Source organism: Mus musculus, chromosome 15 (assembly GCF_000001635.26).
Source record: "Mus musculus strain C57BL/6J chromosome 15, GRCm38.p6 C57BL/6J".
Taxonomy (NCBI): Eukaryota; Metazoa; Chordata; class Mammalia; order Rodentia; family Muridae; genus Mus; species Mus musculus.
The window spans coordinates 3,465,278-3,489,822 of record NC_000081.6 but is presented as its reverse complement, the minus strand read 5'-3'; the positions used below and the strand labels follow the sequence as shown (position 1 = coordinate 3,489,822).

At 38.0% G+C, this 24,545-nt stretch overlaps 1 protein-coding gene across 3 annotated transcripts in view, besides 8 other annotated features; it reads left to right on the top strand.

Annotated features, from left to right (window-relative positions):
* The window catches only part of Ghr (growth hormone receptor), a 265,598-nt gene that overhangs the window by 93,530 nt on the left and 147,523 nt on the right, over nucleotides 1-24,545 (top strand). The window lies entirely within an intron of this gene.
* Nucleotides 15,291-15,839: an enhancer, noted in NCBI's record as "SacI/ApaI fragment". NCBI's record gives the evidence for it as "EXISTENCE:reporter gene assay evidence [ECO:0000049][PMID:7721793]".
* Nucleotides 15,291-18,388: a promoter, noted in NCBI's record as "3 kb fragment from SacI to +53 relative to major transcription start site (PMID:7721793)". NCBI's record gives the evidence for it as "EXISTENCE:reporter gene assay evidence [ECO:0000049][PMID:7721793]".
* Nucleotides 15,305-15,346: a protein binding site, noted in NCBI's record as "FP42". NCBI's record gives the evidence for it as "EXISTENCE:protein binding evidence [ECO:0000024][PMID:9733777]".
* Nucleotides 15,305-15,346: a protein binding site, noted in NCBI's record as "FP42". NCBI's record gives its function as "represses transcription" and the evidence as "EXISTENCE:protein binding evidence [ECO:0000024][PMID:9733777]".
* Nucleotides 15,305-15,346: an enhancer, noted in NCBI's record as "FP42". NCBI's record gives the evidence for it as "EXISTENCE:reporter gene assay evidence [ECO:0000049][PMID:9259320]".
* Nucleotides 15,828-15,857: a protein binding site, noted in NCBI's record as "gnrNF-1". NCBI's record gives the evidence for it as "EXISTENCE:protein binding evidence [ECO:0000024][PMID:7588264]".
* Nucleotides 15,828-15,857: an enhancer, noted in NCBI's record as "gnrNF-1". NCBI's record gives the evidence for it as "EXISTENCE:reporter gene assay evidence [ECO:0000049][PMID:7588264]".
* Nucleotides 17,939-18,388: a promoter, noted in NCBI's record as "-385 to +53 relative to major transcription start site (PMID:7721793)". NCBI's record gives the evidence for it as "EXISTENCE:reporter gene assay evidence [ECO:0000049][PMID:7721793]".

Here is a 24,545-nt window from a genome sequence, read left to right as displayed (position 1 = left end):
TAACTGTGACATTTAAGAAGTTAGATTTTTGTCTTTATTTACTTTTTGCCATTTGTTGGGGTCATTATTGCCTCTAGATATTTTGTTCCTGCTTTCATCAGTGGGCCTCATTACAGAATAGGCAAGACTTAAGGTGGAGAAAGTAATTCAAACAACCTCAAGGAAGTGTTCTGTGTATCAGCTACCTTTCAAACCAACTGTGTAGCAGTTTGATGAAGTAAAAGCTGTGGTCTTCTCAAGTGCATCAGAGGCTAATTGCATAGATATCACTTATAATTTCCTACTTTGAACCTATCAACAGTCCATATCCATCACAAGTGCAACTCATAAGGATTTAAAAGAGACTACATAGAACAGTGGCTGCTGGTGACCATGGGTCAGGCAGGCTGCCTAGAATCCTGGCTCAGCTGTTTCCCAGCTGTGTAGCCTTAGATACCTGGGTCCCCTGCTCTGCAACATGACATACAACATGAACCCTGGGTAAATATTTGCACACCCTGCCAATCAAGTGCAAACAACTGAGTTTCAAAAGTTTGCCCCAACCACCTGCCCATAAATCCATGGGCTGTGCCAATCTCCTCACAAGGGCCAGAAGAAAATTGGCTATGGTACAAATAGGATCTTCTTCAATTAGTTCAATTCATAAAAACAGCTTAGAGTAGGTCTGATCTTGGGAACAAATAGGGAGACACAATAGAGAAAAGAGAAGGAAGAAGGCTGTCTTGGGGATCAGTGGTGGAGAGAGGACTTAAGAAGAAAAAGTGTAAAAAAAAAATCTCAAATTTGGGATGGCTACTGTTTGTTTTTCTTTAGGAGAGATATATGGGCATGCTGAAGAAACTTTGAAACTGCCTAAAGTTTGTCAGGCAAAAGACCAGAACATACACTTAAAGCAGAGGTGTTGGCTTGAATCACATTTGTCCTGATTAATTACCTGGTGTGCCTTTTGCTGAAACTGGCACAGTCAAAACAATTATAGACAGGTGGTTGGGGCAAACTTTGAAACTTGGCTGTTTGCACTTGATTGGCAGAATGTGTAATTATTTACAGGTGTTCAGTAAAGACGTACGTATTTTAGAGGAGAAGAGATAAAGTGTAATATTTGAAAGTATTTTTCAGGTGACCCATTCTGGCATTCGTTAAAGTACACAGCATAGCATGTAACACCAGAATGACTGGTTGAGGAATTTATTATTTGGAACTATGTCTTCTCAAACCAAAAATGTTGGAAGGTTGAGAAAATGCAGTTTGGGGAAGACGATGTTAAGAATTTTCCTTAGATGACATTCTCACTTTAAAAAAACAAATTGAGACTTTATTAAGGGTAACGAAATTTTGAAATAAACACAACTACTTGATTAAGAGATGAGGGATTTGTTGTGATGATTATGACTATAATGTTCAACCCAGTCATGGTTGAGTGAATAGTATTATATTGGCATTGGCATGGTTGAACCTTGAAATAAGTTAGTGAACTAGAATCCATGCATAAACCAAAATTACAGTCTACATATTTGATGGGTCATCACTTTCTTATGATTGTTTCCTACTGTTTCTGCTTTAATTAAATATGATGTAAAAGAAACAAAGAGGAATATTCTGCATTCATATTGCATTTGGACTCCTTCAATAAGTTTAATATAAACTTGTCCTAAGTCCAGTTGTATAGGAACTCTCATGTGTTTCTACTAGAACTCTTCATTCAGACTAGTAGTCTGTCACTCATAGCAGATGTGTTTTCCATTATTAAAATATTGTGTCTTCTGGGAATGCTGTGAATTCCGGAAGTATGTGTGTTGTCTCTGTGCCTTGTCTGTGGCCATTGCAGGATCCAGTGACACATCGGGGTCTTGTTTCCTAAAAATCTTTCATATGTTGTAGAATATGCTCTGCCCATTTATACAACTGGCAGGCTTCATTCAGTTTTCTGATCAATCGTTCATTGAATTATTATTACCAGTGTGAAGTTGAGAGATGAAGGATGATTATCATTCTCTTCCATCTGTCCTTTCCCTTTCTTTCCTTAAAATTGGTATTTGGATCTATGATAATGCTAATTCACAATATTATACATATAGTGCATTGTAATAATAACTATTAACGTTACTAGTAGTTCTAACTAATGTATTCCAGTATATGTGTGGACATACATATACAGAGAAAGGTATTGGTTGGTGAACACTTTGGCTGGTTATTTTACTAATGTCAGCATTTCTTTGTATGTGTTGTTGCCCTTCTCATTCCATCATTGGACTATGCAGCTCAAATAGCATAGTATTATTAGCATGTGGGGAAAGCATATACTTTGAAAATAGCATCCTTTCTTCAGTGAGTATGGATGACACATGATGAAAAAATAATTGCTAGAATTCTGGGTAAAACAGTACTTGTGGAGGAAAGAGCTCAAATTGATACAAAAGCTACCATGCTTTCTTCTGGCTGAGTTGATCTCCTTAGCAGGTTTTCCCTGCCTCTAAGAGGCACTCTGGGGACAAGTAAAGCCCCAGGTTCTCTTTCAGAGTTAGCTAATGATACTTATCTATCTCCCTGTCTTCGGTGAGCAGAATGCTGCAAGGCCACATTTTACCCTCCTGCCAACTCCATGCAGCCTAGATGGATAAATCTAATGGAAGGCTGGGAGAGAGTTTGGCATTCACACCAAAACAAATTGACATCTGAGCCACCCATGGTAGAAATGTATCCAAATGAAAAAGGGTGATTCTTGGGGACTCCGAAAGTACCAATACCAATAAAATCCAAAGCTGAAGGATCCACTTAAAAGTCAAAACAAAAAGAAGTGCTAGACTCTCTCTTGGTCATGGGGCTGATTCTTGGCATTCAAGGAACCAGGAGGCTCTTGTGGTCTAATCTGGAAAGAGTCACTAACTTGTTGTGTCACCTTGGCAAATGGGGAGGACTCCTTGGGCTGCATAGCTCCGTCCAGCTGCTGGACGGGATGAAAGCAAGACCTCACTGAAACCAGATGCTGCTTCCCCGAGAAGCTTTCAGCAATAAATAATATCATATATACTTTGTTCCTGGCGCAGATGCTGAACTGTTATAACCCCTGTTTTCACTTGCTTCTAAATTTCTGGAAATTTCTCCTTTGGGCTTGGATTTTTCCATGCTTGTCTTCTGCCCAAAAACTTTTTTGGAAAGTTGGACCAATAGTTCACTTAGCTGTTTTTCCTGAGTGATTGAAGAGTATGGGCAAGGCATTGTTTTTTAAAACATGAAATGATTGAATTTTTTTCTTATATACCTCAGTGGGTAGGGGATGATATGGCTGAGCTTCTGGATTTAAAGTATTTACAACAAGTGAACGAATTTGGGAGGTAGAAAAAAATGGCTCATCTGTTAAAAGTACTTGCTACTCGTCAAGGGGAGCTGAGTTTGGTTCCCAGCATGTAGGTCAGGTGGCTCATAACCACCCATGACTCCATCTCCAACAGATCCAATGTCTTTGGCTTCTTCTGCAGGCACCTGCACATACATGATACACACACACACACACACACACACACACACACACACACGCACATGCACACGCACACGCACGTGTACACATAGTTAAAGAATTATGGTATGCTTAAAAATATTAAAAACTTAAGTCACAGTATATTCTTCTCTTTCAACAAGATCACACATAAACAGGCAGCATTATCAAAGATTTCATCTTAAGAGTTTCCAGTGATTATAAAGGGATCATGTATCTATCTTCTGTCACCCATCCTTAGTTACCAAGTAGCAATGTGAACAATCATAGCTTGTTACCTTTTATAACCACTTGTTTTGTGCCTGAACACATGATTTCTAAAAAGGTGACATGGTTAAGTGCTGTCACTTTGATTAGGATGAACTATTTATTTTGACTGAGCTTCTGAGAACCCTGTAATGCTCATACTAGATCACACGTCCCTTCATATCACTTATATCATGCTATGGGCTTGTATGAAGACTTCAATCACATCTATGCTATAACTAAATTTAAAACTCCATTATAGCATGACCTATCTATATCTCTTTCCCTTATGGCGGAACCTGTAAATATTCAGTTCAGTACTGAGCACATAGTAAGGACTTGTTGAATAAATTAAATTACTCTAGGATACTATCTCATTTCTACCACTATATTAAAATAAGTGACATAGATATACAAACTAAGGAGAGGTTTATCTTGGCCTGTGTTTGTAGTGGTTCCAGTCCAAGATCAGATAGCCTCATTGGTTTGGGCTGATGGCAAGAACAACAGGTCAGAGTACACAGCAGCGGAACATGTCAGAATAAAGGCTCTGCTCACATCTCATGCCAAGACAGGGAGAAATGAAAATACTGAGGTCACAAGAGCTCTTTTAAAGCTACACTGCTACTTATACAAAGACTTCCCACTAGGCTTCACCATCTAAGGATCCATGTCACTTCCCAGCTTGGACCTCCTTGGGGTCCAAGCCTTTACATATTGGCCTTTGAGAGAAAGTCATCCAAAACTTAACACAATGGTGCAATTATTATTGTTAGACTTTGCTCATAGCTTTGGCCACCCAAACATGAGTGCATTCAATCAACATCATTGAGTGTCTGTCTATTCATGTCAATAATTAATAGTCATGCTGAGATTGTGTCTTTGTTTTGTCAGATCACAGAAATTCTTGAGGGCATATTACTTATACATGAAAACAAAATAATTGGACTATTTTGGCATCCTTACCTACCTATAAAAAATATTAGGCAATCAAATAAAAACCAATGCCAAGAAATTTACCACTTCCTGAGCATCTCTGAACTGTCTGGTTCTACGCAAAGTTCTGAGAAGAGATAAATGAATAAGATAGTCGCCACCAGGAAGCCATTTATAGGTTAGCCATGGCAAACAGACAAATTCTATAGTACTTGTTACACAAGGTGGAAGATAAAGAATAGCAGAGGTGTCAAGAGCGAGAGAGAGATCGTTGCACTGCAGGATGCTGTGTGATCGTGTGCACTGCTGAAGATTCTGGAAAAGCTTCGTGGTGTGGTTAGGCAGTGAATTATAGTTCCTTTTACAGACACAACCTTTTCCCATGTACTCAGTGCCTTCAACATCTAGAAACTTGTCAAATATACCATTATTGGAAAATAAACTGGAATGAGCCTTTATATTTTTTGCATCAATAGCCCTTATTAAGTACATAATGCCCCAAAATAACTTGACACTTTGGGAGTCATGGGTACTTTGGAGTTCTCAATTTCATTGAGCTGCCTCAACATTTAAGAGTATGTTATAGTTGTTTCTGCATGCATACCATTGACAGTCTTAGTTAGAGATGCCTCTTATTCTAGAGTCTGCAGCTACAAGTATAGCTTTTCAGAATTTATATATATATATATATATATATATATATATATATATATATATATATATATTGATTCTAGGTCTTTCGATCACCTGTTACTCTGTCCTGCAAATGTAATTTAGAATTCTGCCACACAGATTAAGATTGTTCTTGTGGCGGATCTTCTCTGAACTGCTAATGACTGATTTTTTTTTCACTTGTATAGTTTCTCTTGCTAATGATTTTCATCTGCCAAAGAGACTATCTGCTTTAAAAACAGATCACTGAAGGCTGCCTTGGCACGTGCTTGTCTCACTGCTTAGGCTGATTTTGATTTAGTTCAGTTTCTTTGTCTTTGGGTACAGAACCTATTTTGGAAAGAAGAGAAGAAATATTTTTTTTTCTGGTTTAGAAAACGAAGATATGACTTGGGTTGAGGTAGTAGTTACATAAAAGAGAAACATGTAAATTAGAACTACGTCAGTAACCAGAACAGTTTTGGAAATAGTTTGAGGCAAAAGGTTTGGCACACTCATAGATTCTATTAGCTAATTTAAAATTAATTTTAAGAAGCTTATTGTGTTCCCTAAATTTCATATTTTGGCCAAACAGAAAGGCTAAAGTCATGGTTTTCCTCTGCTTAACTTTTTGGGTGTTATTAATTTATAAGTAGAATTTTGTGTTGGAGAACATAGAAGGACCTTTGTACGAAGTCTTTGAGCCAAAATAAACAGTCCATTGTTTCATGGTTTTATATTGCACACAGAAAAACATTATTATCATTATTTTATTAAATGGCTACAGATTATCCGATTTGCAAGAGAAGACCAGTGGTTAGTTGAGACGCTTGGTGCATGAGAGGTAGTGACTGTTGACTGCCAAATATCTGTCAACACAAGAAAAAGCATTCATATATCAAAGTATTTTTCTCATTTTTTATGTAAGAAAATTGTGCTTGTTAGTACACACCAGCATAAATGTCACAGATACTTTCCATTTTTAGTAGTCTGCTGAAATACAATCTTTCTCTTTGAAGAATAAAAGGGGTTATATGAATATAAGTGATCCAGTTCTAATAGATTCATTTTTCTATTATTTTATTACACTCTTTCTCTCTGCTAGCCATATTGAAATCAACATATATTTATCTACAAGGTCAATAACGTCTACTTATCTTCAACTTTTAAATTTTTTTTATCTTTTATTGAAACTAGATTTTTTTCTCTCTCCCTCTAGTTATTGTTTCCCTCTCTCTACTCCTCCCCTCCTCTCTGAATCTACTCCCTTTCTATCTCGAATTTAAAAAGAACAGGATTCTATGAGATAATAATAATATATAGTAAGATAAAACAGAAACCATCACATCAGAGTTGGACATGACAAACAGATATTGTTCTTCTGATTTGGGTGTCACTAGTCAAAAACTCACTCTTACCATTCCCAAATGCTCCTGAAACAGGAAGTAGCATCTTAATCCCAATGTCTCCTGATGTGAGGAGCTGAGGCCATTATGGCTGATGATTGACAACTTTGCCTCTTCTTACACAATAATCACACAACCAGTTCAGTTCAAGAAGCAAGAAAAGCCATGACTGTAACTCAGAGTAGCCAGTGAAGTTTCTTGTCTATCTACCCACTTCACCTCTTGGCTCCAAAGTAGAGACAGCATCAGAATATAAAAGAGTTGAAAACAAAAACTATTACTTTTTCAGGGGGAAAAAAGTACCAGAGATGGTAAGATTTTCTAGGTAATTGATGCAACTCATGGGTAGTGGTGGACATTGCTTTTAGCATTAAACCTCTTATTCACACAGTGTTCCAGTTTTGCACAGGCTAAATTCATTCAGCAATGGATTGTTGATACTAATTGAGGCACCCATTCACAGTTGTTTCTTGCCTCTTCCAAAGAGAATAGCTCAATAGAGGGATTGTCAGCTATCGACTGAAACTGGAATCTGGAATAGATTTGTGACAGATAATTGGGAATGCACATATAAATATATAGCTATTTTGGAATAATAAATAAGAGAAGTAAAAATTTTAAACTCACTGTTTCTCTCTCCAAAAAATCTTGGCAAGCATTTCTGAATGGGTTCTCAATAGTTATCACTTAGTAGTAGCAGAAAAAGAAAAGTCCTTATGGGTTTGCTTCAAATAGTCTCCAACATCTTTGAAGATAGTGACCTTTTGGTTTGTGTTTAGATGAGAACTCAGGTATTCGCAGGTGCATGATATTTACTTTGAATTGCTATGTCCTTTACAGAGATTTTGCCTTGTGATCCCTTTTATTGTTAAAATATTACTATTTGATGTTTACCAAAGATATCAGTTTTGTTGGAGCAGAAAGAACAAGAGGGATGTGAAGCAAATGGAGGCAGAGATCATGGACAGGAGATAATTAGATAAGACTTTCAGAACACAGTAAGCACTTTAGCATTCACTCTTAAGTGAGATGGATGGGGCGCCAATGAAAGAGTGTTAAACCAAGGGAATGGCATGTTCTTCTATTAATGAGATCAATTTACCAAGCTATTATCAAGATCTAAATAAGAAATGTGAAGATTAAGTAGAGATTTAAATGGGTTTAAGAAACTGAACAAAAAGAAATTGGAGGCAAAAATATAACTGTTTTGCAAAAAGTTTTTTGTTAATTTTTTTTTTCCCCCCCCCCCAGGGTAGCTAGGTCTATATAGAAAGGCTCTATCTTTTTTTTTTTTTTTTTTTTTTTTTTTTTTCATTTTTTTTATTAGGTATTTAGCTCATTTACATTTCCAATGCTATACCAAAAGTCCCCCTTACCCACCCACCCCCACTCCCCTACCCACCCACTCCCCCCCTTTGGCCCTGGCGTTCCCCTGTACCGGGGCACACAAAGTCTGCGTGTCCAATGGGCCTCTCTTTCCAGTGATGGCCGACTAGGCCATCTTTTGATACATATGCAGCTAGAGTCAAGAGCTCAGGGGTACTGGTTAGTTCATAATGTTGTTCCACCTATAGGGTTGAAGATCCCTTAGCTCCTTGGGTACTTTCTCTAGCTCCTCCATGGGAGCCCTGTGATCCATCCATTAGCTGACTGTGAGCATCCACTTCTGTGTTTGCTAGGCCCCGACATAGTCTCACAAGAGACAGCTACATCTGGGTCCTTTCAGTAAAATCTTGCTAGTGTATGCAATGGTGTCAGCATTTGGAAGCTGATTATGGGGTGGATCCCTGGATATGGCAGTCTCTACATGGTCCATCCTTTCATCTCAGCTCCATACTTTGTTTCTGTAACTCCTTCCATGGGTGTTTTGTTCCCACTTCTAAGGAGGGGCATAGTGTCCACACTTCAGTCTTCATTTTTCTTGAGTTTCATGTGTTTAGGAAATTGTATCTTATATCGTGGGTATCCTAGGTTTTGGGCTAGTATCCACTTATCAGTGAGTACATATTGTGTGAGTTCCTTTGTGATTGTGTTACCTCACTCAGGATGATGCTCTCCAGGTCCATCCATTTGGCTAGGAATTTCATAAATTCATTCTTTTTAATAGCTGAGTAGTACTCCATTGTGTAGATGTACCACATTTTCTGTATCCATTCCTCTGTTGAGGGGCATCTGGGTTCTTTCCAGTTTCTGGCTATTATAAATAAGGCTGCTATGAACATAGTGGAGCATGTGTCCTTCTTACCAGTTGGGGCTTCTTCTGGATATATGCCCAGGAGAGGTATTGCTGGATCCTCCGGTAGTACTATGTCCAATTTTCTGAGGAACCGCCAGACTGATTTCCAGAGTGGTTGTACAAGCCTGCAATCCCACCAACAATGGAGGAGTGTTCCTCTTTCTCCACATCCTCGCCAGCATCTGCTGTCACCTGAATTTTTGATCTTAGCCATTCTCACTGGTGTGAGGTGGAATCTCAGGGTTGTTTTGATTTGCATTTCCCTAATGATTAAGGATGTTGAACATTTTTTCAGGTGCTTCTCTGCCATTCGGTATTCCTCAGGTGAGAATTCTTTGTTCAGTTCTGAGCCCCATTTTTTAAGGGGGTTATTTGATTTTCTGAGGTCCACCTTCTTGAGTTCTTTATATATGTTGGATATTAGTCCCCTATCTGATTTAGGATAGGTAAAGATCCTTTCCCAGTCTGTTGGTGGTCTTTTTGTCTTATAGACAGTGTCTTTTGCCTTGCAGAAACTTTGGAGTTTCATTAGGTCCCATTTGTCAATTCTCGATCTTACAGCACAAGCCATTGCTGTTCTGTTCAGGAATTTTTCCCCTGTGCCCATATCTTCAAGGCTTTTCCCCACTTTCTCCTCTATAAGTTTCAGTGTCTCTGGTTTTATGTGAAGTTCCTTGATCCACTTAGATTTGACCTTAGTACAAGGAGATAAGTATGGATCGATTCGCATTCTTCTACATGATAACAACCAGTTGTGCCAGCACCAATTGTTGAAAATGCTGTCTTTCTTCCACTGGATGGTTTTGGCTCCCTTGTCGAAGATCAAGTGACCATAGGTGTGTGGGTTCATTTCTGGGTCTTCAATTCTATTCCATTGGTCCACTTGTCTGTCTCTATACCAGTACCATGCAGTTTTTATCACAATTGCTCTGTAGTAAAGCTTTAGGTCAGGCATGGTGATTCCACCAGAGGTTCTTTTATCCTTGAGAAGAGTTTTTGCTATCCTCGGTTTTTTGTTATTCCAGATGAATTTGCAAATTGCTCCTTCTAATTCGTTGAAGAATTGAGTTGGAATTTTAATGGGGATTGCATTGAATCTGTAGATTGCTTTTGGCAAGATAGCCATTTTTACAATGTTGGTCCTGCCAATCCATGAGCATGGGAGATCTTTCCATCTTCTGAGATCTTCTTTAATTTCTTTCTTCAGGGACTTGAAGTTTTTATCATACAGATCTTTCACTTCCTTCGTTAGAGTCACGCCGAGATATTTTATATTATTTGTGGCTATTGAGAAGGGTGTTGTTTCCCTAATTTCTTTCTCAGCCTGTTTATTCTTTGTGTAGAGAAAGGCCATTGACTTGTTTGAGTTAATTTTATATCCAGCTACTTCACCGAAGCTGTTTATCAGGTTTAGGAGTTCTCTGTTGGAATTTTTAGGGTCACTTATATATACTATCATATCATCTGCAAAAAGTGATATTTTGACTTCCTCTTTTCCAATTTGTATCCCCTTGATCTCCTTTTGTTGTCGAATTGCTCTGGCTAATACTTCAAGTACTATGTTGAAAAGGTAGGGAGAAAGAGGGCAGCCTTGTCTAGTCCCTGATTTTAGTGGGATTGCTTCCAGCTTCTCTCCATTTACTTTGATGTTGGCTACTGGTTTGCTGTAGATTGCTTTTATCATGTTTAGGTATTGGCCTTGAATTCCTGATCTTTCCAGAACTTTTATCATGAATGGGTGTTGGATCTTGTCAAATGCTTTTTCTGCATCTAACGAGATGATCATGTGGTTTTTGTCTTTGAGTTTGTTTATATAATGGATTACATTGATGGATTTTCGTATATTAAACCATCCCTGCATCCCTGGAATAAAACCTACTTGGTCAGGATGGATGATTGCTTTAATGTGTTCTTGGATTCGGTTAGCGAGAATTTTATTAAGAATTTTTGCATCGATGTTCATAAGAGAAATTGGTCTGAAGTTCTCTATCTTTGTTGGATCTTTCTGTGGTTTAGGTATCAGAGTAATAGTGGCTTCATAGAATGAGTTGGGTAGAGTACCTTCTACTTCTATCTTGTGAAAAAGTTTGTGCAGAACTGGAGTTAGATCTTCTTTGAAGGTCTGATAGAACTCTGCACTAAACCCATCTGGTCCTGGGCTTTTTTTGGCTGGGAGACTATTAATAACTGCTTCTATTTCTTTAGGGGATATGGGACTGTTTAGAAGGTCAACTTGATCCTGATTCAACTTTGGTACCTGGTATCTGTCCAGAAATTTGTCCATTTCGTCCAGGTTTTCCAGTTTTGTTGAGTATAGCCTTTTGTAGAAGGATCTGATGGTGTTTTGGATTTCTTCAGGATCTGTTGTTATGTCTCCCTTTTCATTTCTGATTTTGTTAATTAGGATTTTGTCCCTGTGCCCTTTAGTGAGTCTAGCTAAGGGTTTATCTATCTTGTTGATTTTCTCAAAGAACCAACTCCTCGTTTGGTTAATTCTTTGAATAGTTCTTCTTGTTTCCACTTGGTTGATTTCACCCCTGAGTTTGATTATTTCCTGCCGTCTACTCCTCTTGGGTGAATTTGCTTCCTTTTTTTCTAGAGCTTTTAGATGTGTTGTCAAGCTGCTAGTATGTGCTCTCTCCCGTTTTTTCTTGAAGGCTCATAACTATGAGTTTCCCTCTTAGAAATGCTTTCATTGTGTCCCAAAGGTTTGGGTACGTTGTGGCTTCATTTTCATTAAACTCTAAAAAGTCTTTAATTTCTTTCTTTATTCCTTCCTTGACCAAGGTATCATTGAGAAGAGTGTTGTTCAGTTTCCACGTGAATGTTGGCTTTCCATTATTATGTTGTTATTGAAGATCAGTCTTAGGCCATGGTGGTCTGATAGGATACATGGGACAATCTCAATATTTTTTTGTTAATTTTTTAATGATTAATTGTGAATTTCACATCATGTACCCCAATTACACTCATCTCCCCCATCCCTTCATATCTGCCTTTGCATCCCTCCTAAGGAAAACAAAATATAAAAATAAAAACAACAAAAAGGAGAAAAACACCATTTTAAACAAACTAAAGAAAAGTCATCTCGCTGTAGTGTGATAAGTATACTCTTCTGTCTGTACATTTTAACTTGAAATGTTCATTGGAATGAGTCATTGGTCTGGTTCCCTCTGAACTCCCTCTTATTTGAATTTTATTCTTAAGATTCTCTCTATTCTAATGTCTTTAGTACTCTTTAGTGATTAACACAGGCTTTTAATATATACTCTGAATTTTTCTTTATCTTTATAAAATTATCATGTATAACATTTTCCTTTTTTTCTGAGTTGAATAAAATTCTTTCTTACTGGAACTTCTATGAGATATATGTTGAAGATTATCAACCTGTATTCCATTAATGGTAACTGCTCATTCAGATGTTTCATTGAAATTGTCCTCATTTTGAAATAGGAAATAAACCTATAATTGCAGTGTCTGGTACAAAGAAGCAGATCAAATTCTAAGCTTCCAGTGTCACATTGTCCAGCAGCTCTGGCACTGGTTATATTTTAAAGTCATTTTTAAGGTACACTTTATTATTGGATATTTTCTTTATTTACATTTCAAATAGTCTCCCCTTTCCCTATCCCCCCCAGAAACTCCCTATCCCATCCCCCCTTCTCCTGTTTCTATGAGGGTGTGCCCCCACCCACTCACTCTCTCCTGCCTACCCTCATATTCCCCTACTCGGGGGAAACAAACCTTCATGGGACCAAGGGTGTCTTCTCCCATTGATGCCTGACAAGGCCATCCTCTGCTACATATGCAGTTGAAGCCATGGGTCCTTCTATGTGTACTCCTTGGTTGGTGGTTTAGACCCTGGAAGCTCTGGTTGGTTAATATTGTTGTTCTTTTTATGGGGTTGCAAACCCCATCAGCTCCTTCAGTCCTTTAACTAACACCTCCATTGGGGACCCAGAGATCAGTTTAATGGTCAGCTGGGAGCATCCGCCTCTGTATAGGTCAGGCTCTGGCAGAGCCATACACTTTTTATTGGGTACCTAGTTTGAACCAAGAGAAATATAAAATCCTAAAGTATTCTGACCTCAGCATAACAAGATCAATTCAGCTGATTAAAATGTCTTCTATTGTTTCTTTCTGTTTCCTCATCTCTAGCAACTATAAATAACAGATCCCTAAAATGAAATGTGTACAAATCCAGAGAACAAAAGGAGGGACTGTCAACAATGAGGAGTCCAACAAAGAGTGACAGCAAGCAGTTTTAGATAGTTTACAAGAAATGTCTAAAAGAATATCCAGCTCAACAACCCTTAAATTTCTGCCCACTAAAACAATGTCAGATCATTATTTCTTTAAATTGTCAATAAAGGAGAGGGGTAATTGAGATAGCAACTGTAACTGTGAAATTGAGATATCCTGTTAGTATGACATGAGTAGAGATTTGTACAGATGAATGACCTGAGGAAAACGTCTCATCAATTCTACCTCTTTGTGCAGTGATATTGCTTCTGGAAAACAACTGTTAGAGAAGAAGTAGAAATACACCAGAACTCCATCCTCCACCACCCCAGAGATGATTATTGTGATAATCCTCATGTTACTGAAAAACTGGCAATACTCAATATCAATAAACCCACAAAAGTTTTAATTATCAGATCCTAACATGAAAACCTAAGTGCAAATAGACACACAGGCATTCAAGGTTTCACGTGAAGAAACTGATTGTTCTCTTCCATTCATTTAAATACATGAAGAACAACAGATGTTGGGTTTAACCCGTTGAAAGATGAGTTGTGGCTCACAGTTGAAAAATGACTGTCCTAAATAGCAGGTGGTCAATACATCGTGAAATATTAGTTAATATGGTCATTCAATGTTATGTCCTTAGTTTTCTGTTTATATGGTGGCATGAGTGGGAGATGCTACATTTCTTCCTCCAGTGAGAAGGAGAATGCTTTCAGGCATATAATGACGATTTTTTTTTTCCTGTAAGATACATAACTCTTTGCATCTCCTACCTCCCACACCAGCCTATCATGGATCATTAACGGATTCTGTGCATTCTTCTTAAATCCTCTCCCCATATCCTTTGCAAGTTCTGCAAGTAGATAGGATGTTTTTAGGTGATCCAGTCTGCAGCATCCCTTTTTAATCAGCCTTTCATGTTAAGATTTTATTCTTGGCATATTCAGATAATATCAACAAAGCTGAGCTGATTTCACTTGAATTAACAAAGAACAAAAGGCCTTTTCTAGAAATGAGGGTGACAATATATCCAGTATGTATTGAGGAGATTCTAATAAAAATGAAACAAAAATCAAAATAAAAAGGAAAACTATTTAATATAAAGCCCTTCTTTCAATTTTCTTTACACATTTTATTAGAAAATACCTCCTCTGCCTCCTCACCTTCCTTCCTCTCTCCCCATACATCCACAAATGTGATTGCTAAATTTCTGTGTACCCAAGTGTGCATTTATAATGATAAAAAGATCAAAATTGACTCTGGAAAAAAATGATAGGTTTGTAAACAGATTTCTTATATTTCTATTATAATTTAGCTCATCTTCTTGAAATGTGCCCAAGGCTACAATTCTGTTTGAAACTGGAGATATCAGTTTGCACTGCTCAGGTTGTCTCAGAGTACACTACTTCATGTTCAAGTGGTTTGTAGGGAGCCAGTACAGAAACCTAAAAGGAGCTACAGACCAGGCTCATTTTCTTGATGTCTTCTTTCTTGTTCTTCTAGTCTAATTTTTGTGTAATTTGATGAAGCCACTAGTAGCTTCAGATTTAAATCTGCCATTTGGGGTAATGTGGGGCAGAATGTCATCTATTTTCTTTATTAAGCCAAAGTAACATTCTTATCTAACAAGAACTTTGCCTCTGTGAAGTCTAATAATTTCCCCTAATAAAACTAGTCCCTGACCAAAAAAAACCCTACTGAGAAGTTCTAACTAATCCAACTATATCTGACTTCAACACTATAATGGGATTTATCTCTCCCTTGAAACAAATGTTATTCTTGAAGATTTATTAAAATGCAGATGCAAACACTTAGGTGCATTGTCTTTCAATGAGTATTTGGGCAACATTCTTTTAAATTTTTTATTAGGTATTTTCTTTATTTACATTTCAAATGCTATCCCAAAAGTCCCCCATACCCTCCCCCACCCACTCTCCTACCCACCCACTCCCACTTCTTGGCCCTGGTGTTTCCCTGTACTGAGGCATATAAAGTTTGCAAGACCAAGGGGCCTCTCTTCCCAATGATGGCTGACGAGGCCATCTTCTGCTACATATGCAGCTAGAGACACGAGCTCTGGGGGTACTGGTTAGTTCATATTGTTGTTCCACCAATAGGGTTGCAGACCCCTTTAGATCCTTGGGTACGGTATTAGTCAGGGTTCTCTAGAGTCACAGAATTTATGGATAGTCTCTATATAGTAAAAGAATTTATTGATGACTTACAGTTGGCAGCCCAATTCCCAACAATGGTTCAGTCGCAGGTATGAATGGAAGTCCAAGGATCTAGCAGTTACTCAGTCTCACACAGCAAGCAGGCGAAGGAGCAAGAGCAAGACGCCCTTCTTCCAAGCAGAAGGTGTAGCCCAGATTAAAGGTGTGTTCTACCACACGCTTAATTCCAGATGACCTTGAACTCAGAGATTTAATCTTCTGGAATCCACTATGCCTCAAGATCTCCATACCAAGATCCAGATCAGAATCTTCTATCTCCAAGCCTCCAGATAAGGGTCACTGGTGAGCCTTCCAATTCTGTATTGTAGTTCATTCCAAATACAGTCAAGTTGACAACCAGGAATAGCCACTACAGGTACTTTCTCTAGCTCCTCCATTGGGGGCCCTGAGTTCCATCCAATAGCTGACTGTGAGCATCCACTTCTGTGTTTGCCAGGCACCGGCATAGCCTCACAAGAGACAGCTATATCACGGTCCTTTCAGCAAAATCTTGCTGGTGTATGCAATGGTGTCAGCATTTGGAGGTGGACTCCAGAAAATCAAATAACCCCCCAAAATGGGGATCAGAGCTAAACAAAGAATTCTCATCTTGAGTAACATTTTAAGGTATGTTGTTACACAAATTTTTGCACTCCTTTCTCCTTATCTTACACTGGAATCTAAAAAGGAGAGAAAGTTCCCTTTCAAGGATAAATTAGGAAGATCTAGAACTACATAGTAGATTATCTAAGATCACATAACATCCAATCCAGTAGGAGAAGAGAAGGAGATGCGCAGTCTACAAAATTATATGCCACTTGTACTCATGACTTGCTAGCTTGGATGTAGTCTTATGACTACAGTCAGCTACAAGGTTCTCTGTGAAATGGCTTTTACTGGGTCCTATTGCTAATTCAAATTAGAAAGTGTCAATAAAACTGGCAATTAGTAACTTAGAGCATGTCATAGACGGCTATATCAATCCTATGAGTAAAGTCATTTAAATGTTTATTCAAAAGGTTGTCATGTTAATAACTGTGATTCATGTGTGTGTGTGTGTGTGTGTGTGTGTGTGTGTGTGTAAAAATATGAATTGGAGAGGATTAGGAAAGCATTCTTCAAGTCCAATTTAGAATGTTGGCTAGGACTTGGGCATTTCTAGTAGAGAAGATAACAAAAATATAATGGACTCAAAATTAGCTGAAATGGCAACTTGAAGATATGATAGGCAATGGAGGCAAAGCCTCTTGATAACATGTAGACTTCTGATATGTAATGCAAACTCTGGAGACAGGTATTTATGGGTACTTGAGTTTTGTTTTAGAATTGTGTTTCAGAGGCCTCTACCATGCTATCGGTTTCTGTCTTTCCAAAACATGATTTGAAAAACAATCAATCACAATTCTCAATGCTATCACTGTTAACTATTCCCATGAACACTCTTTTTGAGGCTATCCTTAGGCTCTTCGTTCTATCCTTAGGGAGTTTGAATGTATCAAACATCACAGAATGCTGAATTTCATACTTCAAAAAGGTAAGCTGCATGAACAGGTCTAATACCCAGCACATTAATTCTGTCAACAGGAATGGATCACAACTGTCTTCCTGTGGTATTAGTGTGGACAGGACTGTCACTCACATAGTGAAATGTTCGTCTCACAGTCTTCTGTGTGGAGTTATTTAGTCCTAATGACAACCATGAATGTTCTAACTACATGAGTAGTTAAAAGAACCATAGCAAAATTCCAGACCGGGGAAGTCATCCTTTTCATTTGTATTGCTCATATATGTATTTCACTAACTACTTGGTCCTTTGTAACATTTCTTGACTCATGACCTTTTTTTAAAATCTGAAATAGCTCAATCATAACATAATTTAAAAAAACATCCAACAGGCAAAGCATGCTGGTGCACATCTGTATTTAGAGCATGCTGGTGCACATCTGTATTTAGAGCACTCAGCAACTGGAGGCTGAAGCCAGAGGATGAGGAGTTCAAGGTCATTCTGGGCTACAGAACAAACACTTTCTTGGGAAATTTTCTCAGAGAGAGAGAGAACTAAATCAAATAAAAAACATATTATCTAAGTGTATGCTCCTCAATTAATTATTCTTTAATTAACATTGGTGCACTGAACATTGGTGCACTGAAATGAAGAAAGAAACCAATGTTTACAGAACATACTACAGGTATTCCAGTAAAAGACACTGCTACAATGAATGGTTAAATGTATACCATAGAATGAAATAGACTAGGATTTTTAATGCATATTGGTATTTCAGAATTTGTTTTTGCATTTATTTCTTCTTTAAAAAATATTCAATGTTCTGCACTCTGAGGCCTTGGTAAACTTAAATTCAGTGGACTTCTCTTCTTACTCTTCTTAGAGATGTCACAGGACCAGATTAAAATTACACAGTTATACCTAGGTGGTGTTGGTACACCCCTTTAATCTCAATATTTGAGACAAAGACAGGTGGATCTTTGAGTTTGAGGCCAGCCTATTCTACAGAGTTCTAGAACAGCCAGGGCTACAAAGAGAAACCCAATCTTAAAAACACAAGCAAAAAAAAAAAATCCAAATATTATATTCAATTTACTTAGATGAAAAGCATAATCTGCCTTGAGTTTAACATTCAAGTCTCTTAAATGATCTTGTGGTCTCAGGTAGACTCTAGCCCAGGGTGGCCTTCACTTCAGCTGGAAGCCTCTAAAAATATTCTGGGCAAAGAGCAGCAGCTGCATTAGATGAAGCAATCATCTGGGACAATTGATACACTCTTCTGGAACCAGGTGTGTGTGAGAGAGTGGGAGAGACCACAAGATAGAGGATTATTAATTTATGGGGATTTTGGGGAGATTTATATACCCACACAACAACTTCTAGAAGCTACTGACCAAGACGCACCAAGAAATAACCAGGAAACGTCTACAAAATTTCAACCCTAGCTTCTCTACCAGATTTTAACTAAACGAGATCTTCTTGCAAAGGTAAAATAACTGGAGGGAAAAAAAAAGATTCTTGACATACATTCTGAAAAAAATTATAAGAATATCCAGCCTTGATTTCAGAGGTATCTATAGGACTATTGGTTTGTATTCTTGTGTAGTTACCTTTGATTAAGTCTAAGTTAATTTTTTGATTGTCTCTAAGTCAAGTCAGGTCTCTGCACTACTCCTATGTGCTTTTACATTTTTGAAAAATAAATTTCTAACCAAGCTAAGCTTGGATTTATGCGCTGTTGTTGTTCCAGTTTGTTGACTTCTCCTTTAACGAGATCTCTCTGTATCCTTCCTCCCTCTTAGTCAACTCTTTTCCAAGTGTTAGAGAAGCCTTTGACTGCTTGCTCCTTTTATCACTGAATTTGGGCTTCTAAAATCTATCCAACAGAAGAAGGGTGAGTTTCTTGAGCATTACTCTGTGAAACTGGTCCACTTGAAGAGATTAAGGTTTGAAATGCCTCCCTTTGGTCCTTTAGCATTAGTGAATCTTATTGTGTGAACAGCTTCTTGTAGATTTCTTGTAGAGTTAGGGTTGCTGTTGTTGTTGTTGAGACATAGCATTTTAACCAGTAGCTTCACTGCAAGTGGTTGAAATGTGAAAATTCCATTCAGATCACTCCCATTTGCAATGAAGAAAGGTGCTTTATTTTTGTTATACAAGTATCAGCATCAAAAATTTCACTTAGTGGTATTTCAGCAAAAAAAAAAGCAATTTCAGGTGTCTATTCCTTTGGCTCTCAGGTGAATGGCAGTATGTTAATAGTTGTGGGTCACAATTTGTCCCAGCCTGCTGCTTTCCCTGATCCTTCATCATCCATCTGATTTAAAAGAAACACAGCCAAGTCATTTAAGGAGATGCACTGTGGTGGGCTGCTCAGAAAGCAAACATAAATATCCTTGGATTTAAATATGTTATTCAAGAAGGATGAGAAATAAGCCAAGATTTGCATAATGTGTCACCAAGATTGATTGACCAGCATAAACTCTATGTACTTATCTTAACTCTGCCACAGTCAGTGATAGGTTTCAACCTTGGTTTTGATTTACTTTCCTACCAATATATTCCAGTTTTTACATCCCTCATTTGGCCTCGGATTAAGATGAACAGCAAGGCCAACAAACTCATGAAGACACCATCCTCCAGATGGTATTCTTTTTCCTTGGATAATCTCATGTAGATTTATGGGTTCAAAAAATAGGTGATATTAGGTAGTCAGATACCGGGGCCTGTTTACATAAGCCAAAGTCAAGAAAGAAGACCAAATGCTCCTGAATAAAATCTTTTTGTTTTTCATTCCTTACTGCACTATGAAAAATTCTGTTGCAGTTTACTATATTTAAGAAAAAAAATAACACAGGAAAATAAGTTAAAACTCAGAAGATAACTTGTTGATGGTAGAGTTGAAATATAGGAGAATTAATGCTCTGAGAGGACATTGCAGCTGTCTGCATTGAGACATTCTACTTTCTGACTCAAATACTTCTTATCCCAGGAAATTGCAGGAGATAAAACTATAAATTAATTCCTATCTGATTTGTTTGTAGCACTTCATAACAATTGACAGTATATATTATTGCTAAAGTCCCTGTTGGATCCAGATTTCTATATGCAGATAAGTTTGAATCATTTATTATCTTCCTGATCTAGGAAGTCAGCCTAAGGCTTAATTACAGACTTTTACAGCCTGTCTTAATTTTCAATTACTTCTATAGCAAATCACCACAAATTTTAGTGACTTAAAACATTCCCTTATGACTTCACAATTATGTAGATGTCTAGGCCCACCTTGGCCTAGTTGGGTTCTCAGCTTAGAGTCCATGGGATAAAATCAAAGTAACCGAAGGTGGGGGGGGGGGGTCAGGTGTTACTTTCTGGAAGCTCCCTCTCGGCTTATTGGAGTTGTTGGCTGGTTTCAGGTCCTTGCTGCCATGAGTGTGTATTTCAGTTTCCTTGCTGGTAGACAGCCAGAAGCCAGTTGGTGCTGCCAGTTTGAACTGGACTTCAAGCTCTCCCTCCACCAAAGGCAGATAGAGTCGCTCTCAATTTCTTAATTTCTCTGCCTTCTCCCCCACTGCAGTAATTGACTTCCAGTTCTGCTTTCCTAGGCTTCTGTTTTTGAAAATGAGTAGATTGGTCATCTTAGTTACAGCTGTAACGTCCCATGAGAGCAGTACCTAAATTGGCCAACGTTTGATGGAGTAATTGGGAAATCTTCAAGGGATCTCATCAGCCTATGACCTTCCCCAGCTTATTGGTTACATTTTCAAACATCGTCTCAGTGATTTCATCTCTGCATGCATATTTCTTTATCTTGATACTTCATTAATAGTAATTGTGGTAGCTAAGTTTGTCTTTACTTTTTCAACAGTTTAACAGAGAAAGTTTGCTTATGAGCTGGGCATAGAGGCTTAAGTTCTAGGACAGCTTTGTCTGGCTATATAACAAGCTCTAGGGCAGGCTGGGCTATATGAAACCTTGTTCCTGAAAATTAAAACAGAAAGAAGAAAAGAAAAGAAAGAAGAGAGGAAAGAGGGAGGGAGAAATGGAGAGAGGGAGGGGAGAAAAGGGGGAGGGGAAAGAGAGGGAGGGAGAGAGAGAGAGACATAGAGACAGAGAGATAGAGAGAACCATATACACCCATTCCCTTCCTGGGCATATAGTCCAAGAACTCTATACCCTCCATAGAGGTATTTCCACATCCATGTTTGTTACTGCTCTTCCATGATATCGAGAAAATGGAACCTGTCTGTCAACAGATAAGTGACACACACAAATGGAATCTTATTCATCTATGACAAGAATGAAATCATGACAATCTGTGGGACAGTGAATGGACTTGGAAAGTGTGATTTGAAGTGAAGTGACCCAAGTTAGACAGAAAGGAGCCTACAAGTTCTTCCTCATATGCTTTCCCTAACCTACAATGTACACACATGTGCATGAAAACAGCTGTGTGGTTATAGCATGAACTTTAGGAAAGAGACCAAGAAAGGCTAATCTTAGGTGATGAGAAAGGGCAGTCAGCAGAAAAAGGACATAGGAGTCAAGAAAAATGACATAGAGCTACTTTTGTGTGGTGGTGGGTTTGTTTTGTTTGTTTCAGCAAACCACAGGTTTTTGTCTCTCTCTTTCTCTTTCTCCTTTTCTTTTTCTTTTTCTTTTTCTTTCTCTAGGTCTAGGTCTAGGTCTAGTTCTTTTTCTTGTGTAGAATAAACCACCAGAAACAAAATCAATAGTGAAAGTGTAAAATCCTACGCAAAGTTACATTGGTTCCAAGTGGCCATTGTGTCTGTTCAGAGGCATGCTTAGATGCTCAGAGCCTAGGACTGGGCAAGTGTTTAAGCAGCTGCCATTATCTACCCATGTGGTGTTTTTACTTGTGAGTTAACCAGAACACAGTGATTTTTTTGAAAACATGTTTTATTTAAATTAATATTATCCTTTTTGAATGTGAGCACAAGAAAAATTTAGATGATACATGCAACTTGCATTTCTGTTAGGTCGATGGTTCTCAAGCTTCCTAATTTCTGTGACCCTTTAATATATCTCCCCATGTTGTGTTGACCGCAACCATAAAATTATTTCATTGCCATGTCATAACTGTAGCTTTTCTAATGCTATAAATAGTAATGTAAATGTCTGATATGCAACCCTCAAAGGGTATGACCCACAGATTGAGAACTGGTGTGTTAGACTATTCTAAAGCACACTTATTCCAGCCATTTACAATGAATGGTCCAAGGTCAAGTGCCTACAATCTTAAAGAGTGAAGTGATTAGTTATGTAGTAAACTTCTTAGAGATGAGACATGACATTGATCTGCCTGTTTTCTATCTCCCTGGCAGCCAGTCAGTCTAGGCAAAGTAGCTCCTTTCTATTTATATAGAGAGACTTAAAGAAGGCAGGGGGATGACCCCATGCCATCGAGTGAGTACACAGCATAGCCCATAAGCAGTATGCTCAAAAGTAGACCAGGTATTCTTGGAGGTTGTAAGGCAAAGAAATGACTATTGTGCCCTTGGACAAACTGCTACATAAAAATTTATGTGTTATCATATCAGCATCTATGCAATCACCACCCTTGACAGCCCTATGCAGAGAAATATGATGATGTCTGCCTCTCTGTATTTAATCCTATCTCATATTTACTCCTTCAAATCTTCTTTTTCTCTCTAGTTTTATACATACTCACTGACACGATCATGTTTAATTTGTACAGTTTACTAACTGAAAAGTAGACAAATCAAAGGTAGACTTTAGAGGTACTGAGGATGCTTCCAGACCCTGCCTGCACAAAACCAATTTTCATGACTTTTGGAGATTCTCTTGGTCTTTGTATTCCTATAAATCTTCGTTTTCTCATTTGTCATATGAGGTTTGCATTTGCAGTCCCCATGTGAAGACTGAACAAAATAATATAAGCCTGAGAAAAACAAAGATATTTCATATGTTGCAAAGTAATTCTATCTTAGAAAAGCCTACATTTCTGATACTGCACCAAAAGAGACAGAGACACGTGCATTCTTTGAAGACTTGAAAGCATGTGCAATAGTCTGACTTGTTATATTGCTCCCTCTTGGGTCACTATCTTATCAAGATAGAAAATGCTTTTGTTTGAAGACTTTGCTCAGTGAGAAGCTGCCTCTCAGTCTAGTAACCTCTTTTTACACCAGTTGAAACAAGAAGCATTTCTGTCTTTGAGCACAAAAGAAATTCCAATACCTTGAAAGACGTTTAAATAGTATTTTCCGTGTTCTCTGTTTTAACATTGTCGTTAATAGTCGTCAGCCCTAGACAAACAACTACAAGCAACTAAGAAATGCTAAGAGCAGGAGAAAGTCTTCCCCAGGGAAGAGCACACCAACTGTTACGTAACACAAAGTCATCCCTGAAAACATATGTACAAGTAACACCATATGGACTGAGAAAGTCACATTTAGGAACACATGTGCATATACATATTTGCAGGTAACAACAATTAATGAATAATAAAAGACTATGGGGGAGTAAAGAGGACATTTAGGAGGGTTTGGAAGGAGGGAAGGGAAGGAAGCAATTATATTATACTATATTATATTATAATCTCAAAAAATTATAACTCAGAATTTTAAAGTATTCACTTGTGAAAAATGAGAAACCAGGAAACTAGTAAGTGGTTTCCTTTTTCAAATTCTAATTTGGAAAAAAGAAATGGCTTTAGCAAGGAAATGGTATAAAGAACTGTGAGAAGGGACACTGTTCAAATCAGCATCACAAAACTAATTTTTCTCTGCTGGGTAAGAATTATGCCTGCATTGAGAATCCATAAATGCACCAAGTCAGTCAGACTGGGTGAGCTGATGACCCAGTCCAATGGTCCTCAACCTTCCTAATGCTTTGACCATTTAATACAATTCCTTATTTGGTAATGACCCCAAACCATGAAATTATTTCATTGCTACTTTTTAACTGTAATTTTACTGCTGTTATGAATCATAATGCAAATATATGATATGCAAGATATCTGGTATGTGACCCCTGTGAAAGGAACTCCTTGTGAAAAGTTGCTACAATGTTCTCAGTGCACACTGCTGACTTTAAATGGAATGTCCTGACAGTAAGGGAATCCTCTCTGAAGAGGATAGCCAGGCACATCCATAAGAGCTCCAAACACCTGATTACCAAAATGTTCTTTCTGCTTTAAGCCCATAAAGGAAGGGAAGGCCCTACCCGCTCTGTGTTGTCCCAGGAAGGGTCCCTGTCTCAAGCTAGTCCTCAGATTGTTAGAATTCACCTATTCAATCAGCTCTAAAAATCTATACTTAACAAAACAAATGATCCAAGCCCTGTAACAACATCAGAACCCCAAGGATAGTTCCCACACAACTGAACCTTTATGTAATGCTTTTTAAATTCCCTGCACACATAAATACAAACCTCAACTATGCGCTCCTGCATAGTTCTAGGAAACATATGCTACCTGAGCGTGAACTTTTCCCTCTCTGTACTCTCATGTGGTGTAAATTGACTGCTTTACCACCCACACAGTCTTAGGTTTCATATAGTATATAAATAAGGTCCCGCTCTATGTCTATTCCATGGGAACAGTGTGGTACCATTCTCAGAACTC